The sequence below is a fragment of the Typopeltis vanoorti genome, chromosome 15, assembly GCF_054136105.1.
Source record: "Typopeltis vanoorti isolate ZY-2024b chromosome 15, IOZ_Tvanoo_1.0, whole genome shotgun sequence".
NCBI lineage: Eukaryota > Metazoa > Arthropoda > Arachnida > Uropygi > Thelyphonidae > Typopeltis > Typopeltis vanoorti.
In genome coordinates this window covers 20,664,796-20,673,556 of record NC_143563.1, presented here as the reverse complement: position 1 = coordinate 20,673,556, position 8,761 = coordinate 20,664,796, and the positions used below count along the sequence as shown (strand labels likewise).

Genomic DNA, 8,761 nt, shown 5'->3' with positions numbered 1-8,761 from the left:
GCTGCAGTTTTTTTAATCTGTTCATAAAATCTCAATGCTGATTGCTTGATGGAATTTCCGTCAACTAGCATTCTTTTTTGTACATTATCTTCTATCCACATCACTAAAGCTTTTTCGGCCTTTTCTAGAACAACATCTCTTGTGTATGATGATAATTTCGCACTCGATTTTGTACCAGAACATACCGCATTTTTAATAGCTTCTTCATTTTTCTTTATAGACCTGAAAGTTGATTAACGGACTCTAAAATGTTTACCCACAGCCGTCGCACCTCCCCCAGTTTGAAGATGATCTAAAATTTGAATTTTTATATCCATGGAAACGGCTTTCCTTTTTTTTTTTTTTTGGTTATCGGCGACATCATGTGAAGGTTGGATTAAAATCTTCGGTTAATGAGAAAGTTTGAAAATTACATATAGCTTACCATTTATTATTTCTTGGCAAAATTATTAATTTTACAACGAGATTTTTATTTTGATTTCACTTAAAAAATTTCACACCAAACACCAAATTCAAACTGCTAAGAACTGCTTTTTTATGCGCAGTCAGTTATGTAATTCGGGGAATTCCCAATAAATGAAATTCGTAAGAATTTAGAATTTTCTTAATTGAAACGAGAATGAAAAAAAAAAAAATCTCAGAATTTTCAAAAATTTAGAATTTTCTTAATTGAAACGAGAATGCAATTCTACAAAATTCTCAGAATTTTCTTGAATTACGGATTTTTTCCTAACTTAGACTTTAGGTTGGTCGCGTAAAAGTGAATAAAAATCGCGTAAATAAAAATTATTTTTGATATCCCAATTCACGTAACTCCGAATTCGCGTAAAAAAAAATTCGCATAAAAAGAGGTTTAGGTGTATATTAATATTATAATATATTTCATTGACTGGAAGTATTTTCTCTCTAGTACTGGAGCTTTTCTTTAAATTTCTTTAAATATAAATATAAATTTGAGGACTTTCGGAACTCCTCAATTTTATATATATATATATATACAGCTGATTAAACCTACACAATTTTATTTTATTATTTTATATATTTTATATATAAAACTGAGGAGTTTCATCAGCTGTAGACAACCCTTTCACCAGGGCTTTGGCTTCGAGAATCGTTTACGGCTAACTCCCGGATAAACTAGTGTAATCACAATGACGTCCCTGACCGTGTGACCCCTTTTGCGAAGTATGTCATGCAATTGAAACTGTAGGGCACCTCTTTTGCTAGTGCAGCGCATTTGGCGAAGGCTGGCTGAAGTGCTTACGACCCTGTTGCTCACTTTCTCTGAAGTAGTGCTATTGCAGTTCCCCCCCCCCCCCCACACACACCGGTTAGAAAAAAAAAAACTTAATTTTTATCATAAATGTTATAAAATATCACATATGGAAAATAGGCAAAGATTCCCTCACTGAGAAAGAATCTACCTTCGAAATAGGAACTACTTCTCCGCCTATCTCCTTCGATTCCCTAGAGCAGGAATGATACCTCTTGGGCGAAGAACGGTTCCTAAAGAGATGGTGTAGGCCACCAACCATATGTCACATTACACGGGAGGGGGGGAATTAAATGGTGCATATATTTGTAAAATCATTGTTTTTATGATCGTTTAAACTCAGATTTTAATAGTTTTGTCATTTCGTTTTTCCCATGTAAGGCGGGGGGTTGGCCTGAAAAACCTCGGCTGCGAAGGCCAACATCGAGACGGCACTGAGCACGTTTACGGCAGGATCTCCCAGACCAAACTCCCCAGTGTGTTTTTGTTTATGTCTGTTAATTAGATTTTAGAGGCTTTTATACTTCCTATACTGATTTTATAGTATTTTTAATATTTATTTTATCTGTTTACTCTTGTTAGGTTTTAGTGTATTTTTTCCCTTTTTGGGACTTTTCCTTTAATGAGTGAAAAGTCAAACGCACCTTTTAGAAGTACCCGGTGGGTCAACAGCCAAACCTGGTCAATTGAGGCCTCTATCACTATGTCACTCTATCGTTTTATCTTCCTCTCTCTTTCTACTGAATGTCAGCGCCACTTTTATGCTCAAATGGCTAATGAGGAGAGACTTGAACTCACACAAAGATTTTGTAATGTAATTTTAGAAATTTAGAGTCTATAAAAGGAAAATCTTGATGAAAAATCGTTGAATCTTTCCTTATTCGGAACGTAATGACTACCGAGTCACTGACTACTCCGTATGGTAATCATATTAGAACGAAATAATTCCCCACGCTGTTACTAAGGTTCAACCTGAATATTATTCAATTTATTTCTTATTTCCCTGGGATGATTCTTCCTATGAATCATCCCTTACAGAAAATGTTAAGTGAGGAAAATAGGAGCAAGGATGGCTGGCTGTATTCCGAAAGCGGCTACTTGGCTGACATTGTTGCTTTAAATGTCGAGAATAGGTTTTGCTCTTAAATTCAAACAACACTAACAAACACCAACAATAGCATTAATTATTGATATTAATGTCAATAAGGCAACTACTTATAATATTCAGCCAACCTCGTGCTTTCTCGTTACATGGTTCAAGATACGAGATGGCTTCATAGAAAAAGTGGATATTAAAAGATCCAACATTTTTTTCAATGCAGAATGTGTGCAAATACTATGCAAGTTTCGTAATTTGATCTGAGTGCGTACGAGAATACAATCCCGGGCGTTGGAGTTGCTTTAGCATACACAGTGTAAAAGTTGTGTAAGCTATGGTTGTGCTAGGCAATTCCGATGCCGCGGATTGTATTCTCGTAAGCTCTCAGGTCAAATTACGAAACTTTCATAGTGTTTACATACATTTTCGGCATTGAAATAATGTTGGATCCTTAATATATATACTATTTTCGATATAATTTACATCACCGAAATGAAGCCGTATAGCTATTTCTTCATTAATTATTATTATTATTATTATTTGACATCTCCAGGGAGTACTCTCTAGCTCTGTCTCCATCACTCAATCCACCAGCCGACCGCAACTACACCAACGCCATCTACTGTCGACCACCATCACTATCTTTTCCACAGACAATCACAAACATCCATGCCCACGGCGGGATTCGAACCCGCAACCTTTTGGCTGGAGAGTGGATGTGTTAACCACTGGGCCAGCCAGGCGGGAAATTAAAAAGGGCCATTAATTAAAATCTTTAATTAATGGCTCTTTAAAATCGGCGCATTTCTGTTTGAAGATCGTCCATCTACGTGCACTCTACAGATTTCAGCTTCCTCACGCACTTAACTATAACGAGGTTTACTCTTTCCATAAAAGAGAGTAGAAAATTTGCGGTAACGTGATTTAAAAAAAAATAACAATAACAATATCTGGTGTTTCAAAAAAAGAAATTTGATCTTCTACATTTTATCATCGCAAATTTAAATAAAATGAATTCAAAAGCCTTTCTCTTGAGGCTAAATTAATCGTTTCCTAAATTTTTCATAGAAGATAAGAGTTCAGAATTTTTTTTTTCAATAGAAAACAATATGACAGTGAGGCGAAGCAGCACAGAGACAGAATAATTTATTACTTTCAAATAATGTATTATCTTTATTGTAGAAGCTTCTGTTATACTTTAACGTAGTTTTCACAAACTTTTTCAATTAAAACATACAAATTTTAATTAAAAAAACTTTCTATTTATGATCCAAATTAAATACTGAAGTTTATTTTAAAATTTAGAAATTTTAAATACTTTTTCTAAAACATTATTCCAATGCCTTTTATGAATCTGTATAATAATCAGTAATAAGATGTGAGTAATCTCAAAAAAAAAAATAGTCTCATCTCAAATCTGGGTAAGGTTACAGAGAAGGTCATCCTCTCACGACTCCAAACCTCAGTAAGTAACCTAAACATCCTCCTTAAAGAACAGTTTGGTTTTAGGCAACACCATAGTACTACCCAGCAAATCCACAGAATTGTCGAATACATCACCACCAGCTACAATTGGCACCAGTGCACAGGTGCTGTTTTCCTAGACTTATCCAAAGCATTTGACAAAATCTGGCATTTTGGACTCCTGCACAAACTTATCTCAGTCGGTACCGCACTAAAAATGGTTCATTTAATCCATTCATATCTTCAGAATAGATCAATGCAAGTAAAAATCAACGGTTCTACATCCTCCCAGCGCCACATCTTTGCTAGACTGCCGCAGGGATCTCTACTGGCTCCATTGCTGTTCTCTATATACATGTCAGAAATCTCGCACAATCCGATGACTTCCATTTTGGCCCTATATGCGGACGATACGGCAATACTAACCAGATCTCTCAGACTCCATTTCATTACCAGAAAGCTTCAAGAAAACCTTCTAAAGCTGGAGGGTTGGTTCTCTAAGTGGAGATTGGAAGTCAACCCCCAGAAAAGCTCAGCCGTTCTTTTCTCAAAAAGGCCAATGTCTCCTGTAGGAGATGTGTTACTATTCAATACCAAAATTCCCTGGCAGACAGAAACAAATTACCTGGGTGTAATTCTAGACAAAAAGCTATCTTTCAATCAGCACACCAAGTCTGCGTGCACAAAGGCATCTAAAGCCGTAACTCAGATCTATCCGCTAATTAATAGAAATAGCAAGCTCAGCAACAGAATCAAATTGCAACTATATCAGATGACGATTCGTCCTATAATCACCTATGCCTCTCCAGCCTGGAGCCACACCTCTAATGCTAACATTATCAATATACAGCGAGTGCAGAAAAAGTGCTTGAGAATGATTCTGAACACCCCGTGGTATGTTAGAAACAATCAACTCCACAGAGACACAAATATTCCCTATATTCTCTCTTTTCTGCAATTCTTAGCATCCACGTTTTTCCTAAAGACGTCAACACATCCCAACGATTTGGTTCAGCAAGCTGCAGCATACGATCCAACGGGCATATTCAAATATAGAAGACCAAAAGCTATATTAGCCTCCTATAACGATGCATAATCTCCATGCCCATTCAGGGCGAGCAATCTGCTCATAAATTTTACCCTCACTGTAACCGCATCAGATAGCGGGGGATATGAAAAGCATCTTGCTTCATACCTAAAGACAGAGATGTCAATTATCAATTGTCAAAAAAAAATTGTAATGTAGTTTAACCGATTTCTACTAAAAATCAAGCATCGCTGAGTTAAATGATCCATCGGGTAACTCGTTGAGTTTAGAGCGATCTGGGAGATCGTCTAGAGTTTAGAGCACATCTTTTACTTATATGGTGTTAACCATATATAGTGAAGTCATCATGAAGCTGCAATTTTTACTCTATATTCCTAATCTCTCTTCACAATTTACGGGATTTCTAGAGGTCTAATGTAATTGTGAAAGCAGCAGATTGGGAAAGTGGTCAAATCCAAAACTAATGGAAAAAACTCAACACTTTGTTGGAGAAGTGTGATTACCGGTCACGTTGCATATCTAGACAATGTGAAGTAAATATGAGCCAATCATTCAGTATATCAAATTAGGGTAGTACAAAAAACTGCATCACTGATAATCACTCGTCGCTTACTATTGCATTCCCGGATGTTCAATCGCTGTTTAGGTTCCACCCAGGGGATCCACAGTTGTGGAATGGATTCCCGTGAACTGTATTATGCAAGTCTTATCATCTGCTTCTGAGATTGAGTCCTATTGCCTGCTGTCATGCTGGTTGCTCAGGTCTAGGTGAGTTACTTGGTCACTCTCCTCTTTCAGTAAACTTTTTTTTCTTAGTGTAAACTGTACACGATTATAAACTATTTTAAAATAATTATTACAACACATCCTGTTTTCAAATTGATCTTATCTATATGTTAACTTCTGTACACGAGATGCCAAGGCCGTTATGTAATGCAAAAATGATAGAAAATACCTGTGCATTGAAAAACTGTCAAATAGCATATGAAATAGAACGTACAGACTTCAAAAAAAAAGAAAAAAGAGGCTATAAGTTCTCTTTCGTGCTAATATTATTTGATTTAAATGATATTGGTAATAAGGAGCAAAACTATTCTATTTATTATTTTAGTTATTACAATTTTTAAAATTATTATTATTACTTTAAAATATAAAACGTTTCATCTATTAAAAATTAATTCTTTTAAATATTTGTAAAAGTGTTACCACACCTTTTTTTTCTTAGTATAATGGAAATGAAATAAAGCCTTTTAAGTCACTTCGTGTACTGTATCAAGTGATATCAAGTGATATTTTTTGTAGTGTGGTTAGCTTTCCCTATAAGTGATTAGCAAATTGTTTAGCTAAGCGCAAATTATAGTATATGTTAGCTCAGTTATTATCGGCAAAGAGTCTCATAGAGACACTTGATAATAAACTACAGCAGCAAATACAGAATAAACCCCAGACTGGAGCAACAATAACACACTAGGTGGTGGGAATAGCTTAGGCCTCACCAGCATGGCTTTGCCGCGTACGCGGACCCTTGGAATCGAAGTGAAAGCTGATGTACGACCTCGATGTTTGGCCAAAGCCCTCATCGAAAGCGTCGGTGCTGAGCAGATTTTTGGATTTACTCCCTTTGGTGGTGGCCGCTTCCAAGTAGTAGTAAGGAGTGAGCAAACAAGAGACAAACTACTTGCAGGATTCGAATGTAATGGAAAAACAATAGTTCCATTTTTGGTAGGGAGCATTACCAAACTACTTAGAATTCCCAGATTCCCTTTAGAATATATTGAAACGGATGTAAAGATCATCCACGAAATATTCGGGAAATGGGGCGTTATACACAAGGTGGAAGTCCTAAATGACGCAGAAAACCCCAAATGGAAGTCGGGTGAAGTCCACATCTCCCTCGAGATGAAAACGCCCGTTCCCAATTTCATTATTATTGGATCCGCCAGAGTAATGATAAACTACCCTGGTGTAAAAAAACAATGTTTCAGATGTGGTGCTTTCACTCACCTTGGGGCGGACTGTCCTAGAGTGAAATATAAAAACTGCCTCAAAGCAGGCCACAACCAAGAAAACTGTGAGTCAGCTTGCCTGAAATGTGGGATAATTGACCACAAAGTGGACACATGCCCATCCAGAACCCTTGCAGAGAGGATGGGTGGTACAATCATGCCAGAAACTCCACCAAGCAATGGATGTGACACACCACAGGAAGCTTCTCCTCCTTTTGAGGCTGCTCCTGATATAACAGAAATCCATACCTCCACGTCTAAGAAAAACCGAAAGGGGAAAAAACTTCCACCAGCAGTAAAATCCAACAAGAAGAAACAGTCGCTATTGAAACCATCAATACCAATATAGATACTAATACAGATGATATAGATAGGGAAGAAGGAAAGATGGAGGTGAACACCAACACTTCCAAACGGCCATTAAGCCCACAGGAAGAAGAGTTGGTAACGCCCAAAACAGCAAAAGTATCTGAGACCGCCCACCCAGAAGTCCCTCACGCGAAAGCAGGGGAGACTCTCAGCCATCTCATCAGAGGTATCCCAGGGATGGCGGAAAAATTCAAAGAAGCGATTAAAAAAATAGGAGAACCTGAACTCCTCCTCACAGGAGAACATGGATCTGACATCGTCAGTGCAAAATGGGGTGACATTTTCGTTGATGACATCAGCAAAATCACCCCTGAGCAAGTAGAGGTAGCCCAGGATTTAGACGAGGAGGCAGCTTCGGCGTTCTTCAGAGCTCTCTGCAAACTAGACATGGCCAAGGGAAGTGAGGTGGCCAAAAGAATAATAACTGCCTACAACAAAAGAAAGACACAGTAACCACCTTGTGGGGTTTCTGTACACAGCTTCACCTATCACAGGTGGGGGAGGACCTGAGAACCCGAGCGGCGAAGGCTTACAGCGAGGCGGTGCAGTTACTTGTGAGCTGCATCACTCGGGCCAGATCCTTCCTCCACCTCTAAGTTTAACTTTCAATTTTTGCTTTTCTGTGTACTTTTTTGTTTTTGTTTTGTTACATGTTTCCTTTTTAGGAATTTTCCTTTTTTGTATAGTGAAAAATCAACGACCGTTTTAGAAACGCCCCTGGGGGGGCAAACAGCTAAAACAGGTCAACTGAGGCCTCTTTAATCTACCCTACCACTATGCACTCTATCTTTATTTCCTCTCATACTATCTGCTGACACTCAGCCTATCTTACTCTACAGGCCGATGATGAAGATATGTTGAACTCACAAATTATTTATTATTTTATTATTTCATTATATATATATATATATATAATGAAATAATAAAATAATAAATAATTTGTGAGTTCAACAAATAATAAATTTAAAATAATAAATAATTTGCGATAAATTGTAGAAGAGAATATCTTCCTTATACATGTTTATCGCTTCTCGGCCTTTTGGCTAAGATCAAGTGTGTAGTATCTGTGCGTATCAGCTTAACAGGCTAATAGCATTTCGCAGTATCTGTTCTTAACCGTTAATATCGGTACGAGTCCCATCGGGGTTCACGATATTTAACCGGAAATTTACAGAACTTCCTAAAACCCAGACTGGGGAAATATCAAACACTTGGTGGTGGGAATAGTTAGCCCCCCCCCCCCCCCCCCATCTGATCATGCCCTCCATTCTGCCGCCTGTGCGTACCCTCGGAATTGAGGTTGACGCCACAATACCGGCAAGGGCGATGGTGAAAGCTATCATAGACTGCGTTGGCGCAGAGAACATTTTTGGACATTTTTGGATTTACCCCTTATGGGGGAGGATGATACCAGGTAGTGACCAAAAATATGGAAACCAGAGAAAAGCTTCTCCAAGGGTTTGACTGTGATAAAATAAAAGTATCTCCCTTCATGGTTGGGA

The 8,761-nt window shown here is 37.8% G+C and overlaps 1 pseudogene; it reads left to right on the top strand.

The window, feature by feature from the left end:
• Window positions 1–8,282: 8,282 nt before the first annotated feature.
• LOC150098464 (U2 spliceosomal RNA) lies at window positions 8,283–8,441 on the top strand (annotated as a pseudogene).
• The last annotated feature ends 320 nt before the right edge of the window (window positions 8,442–8,761 follow it).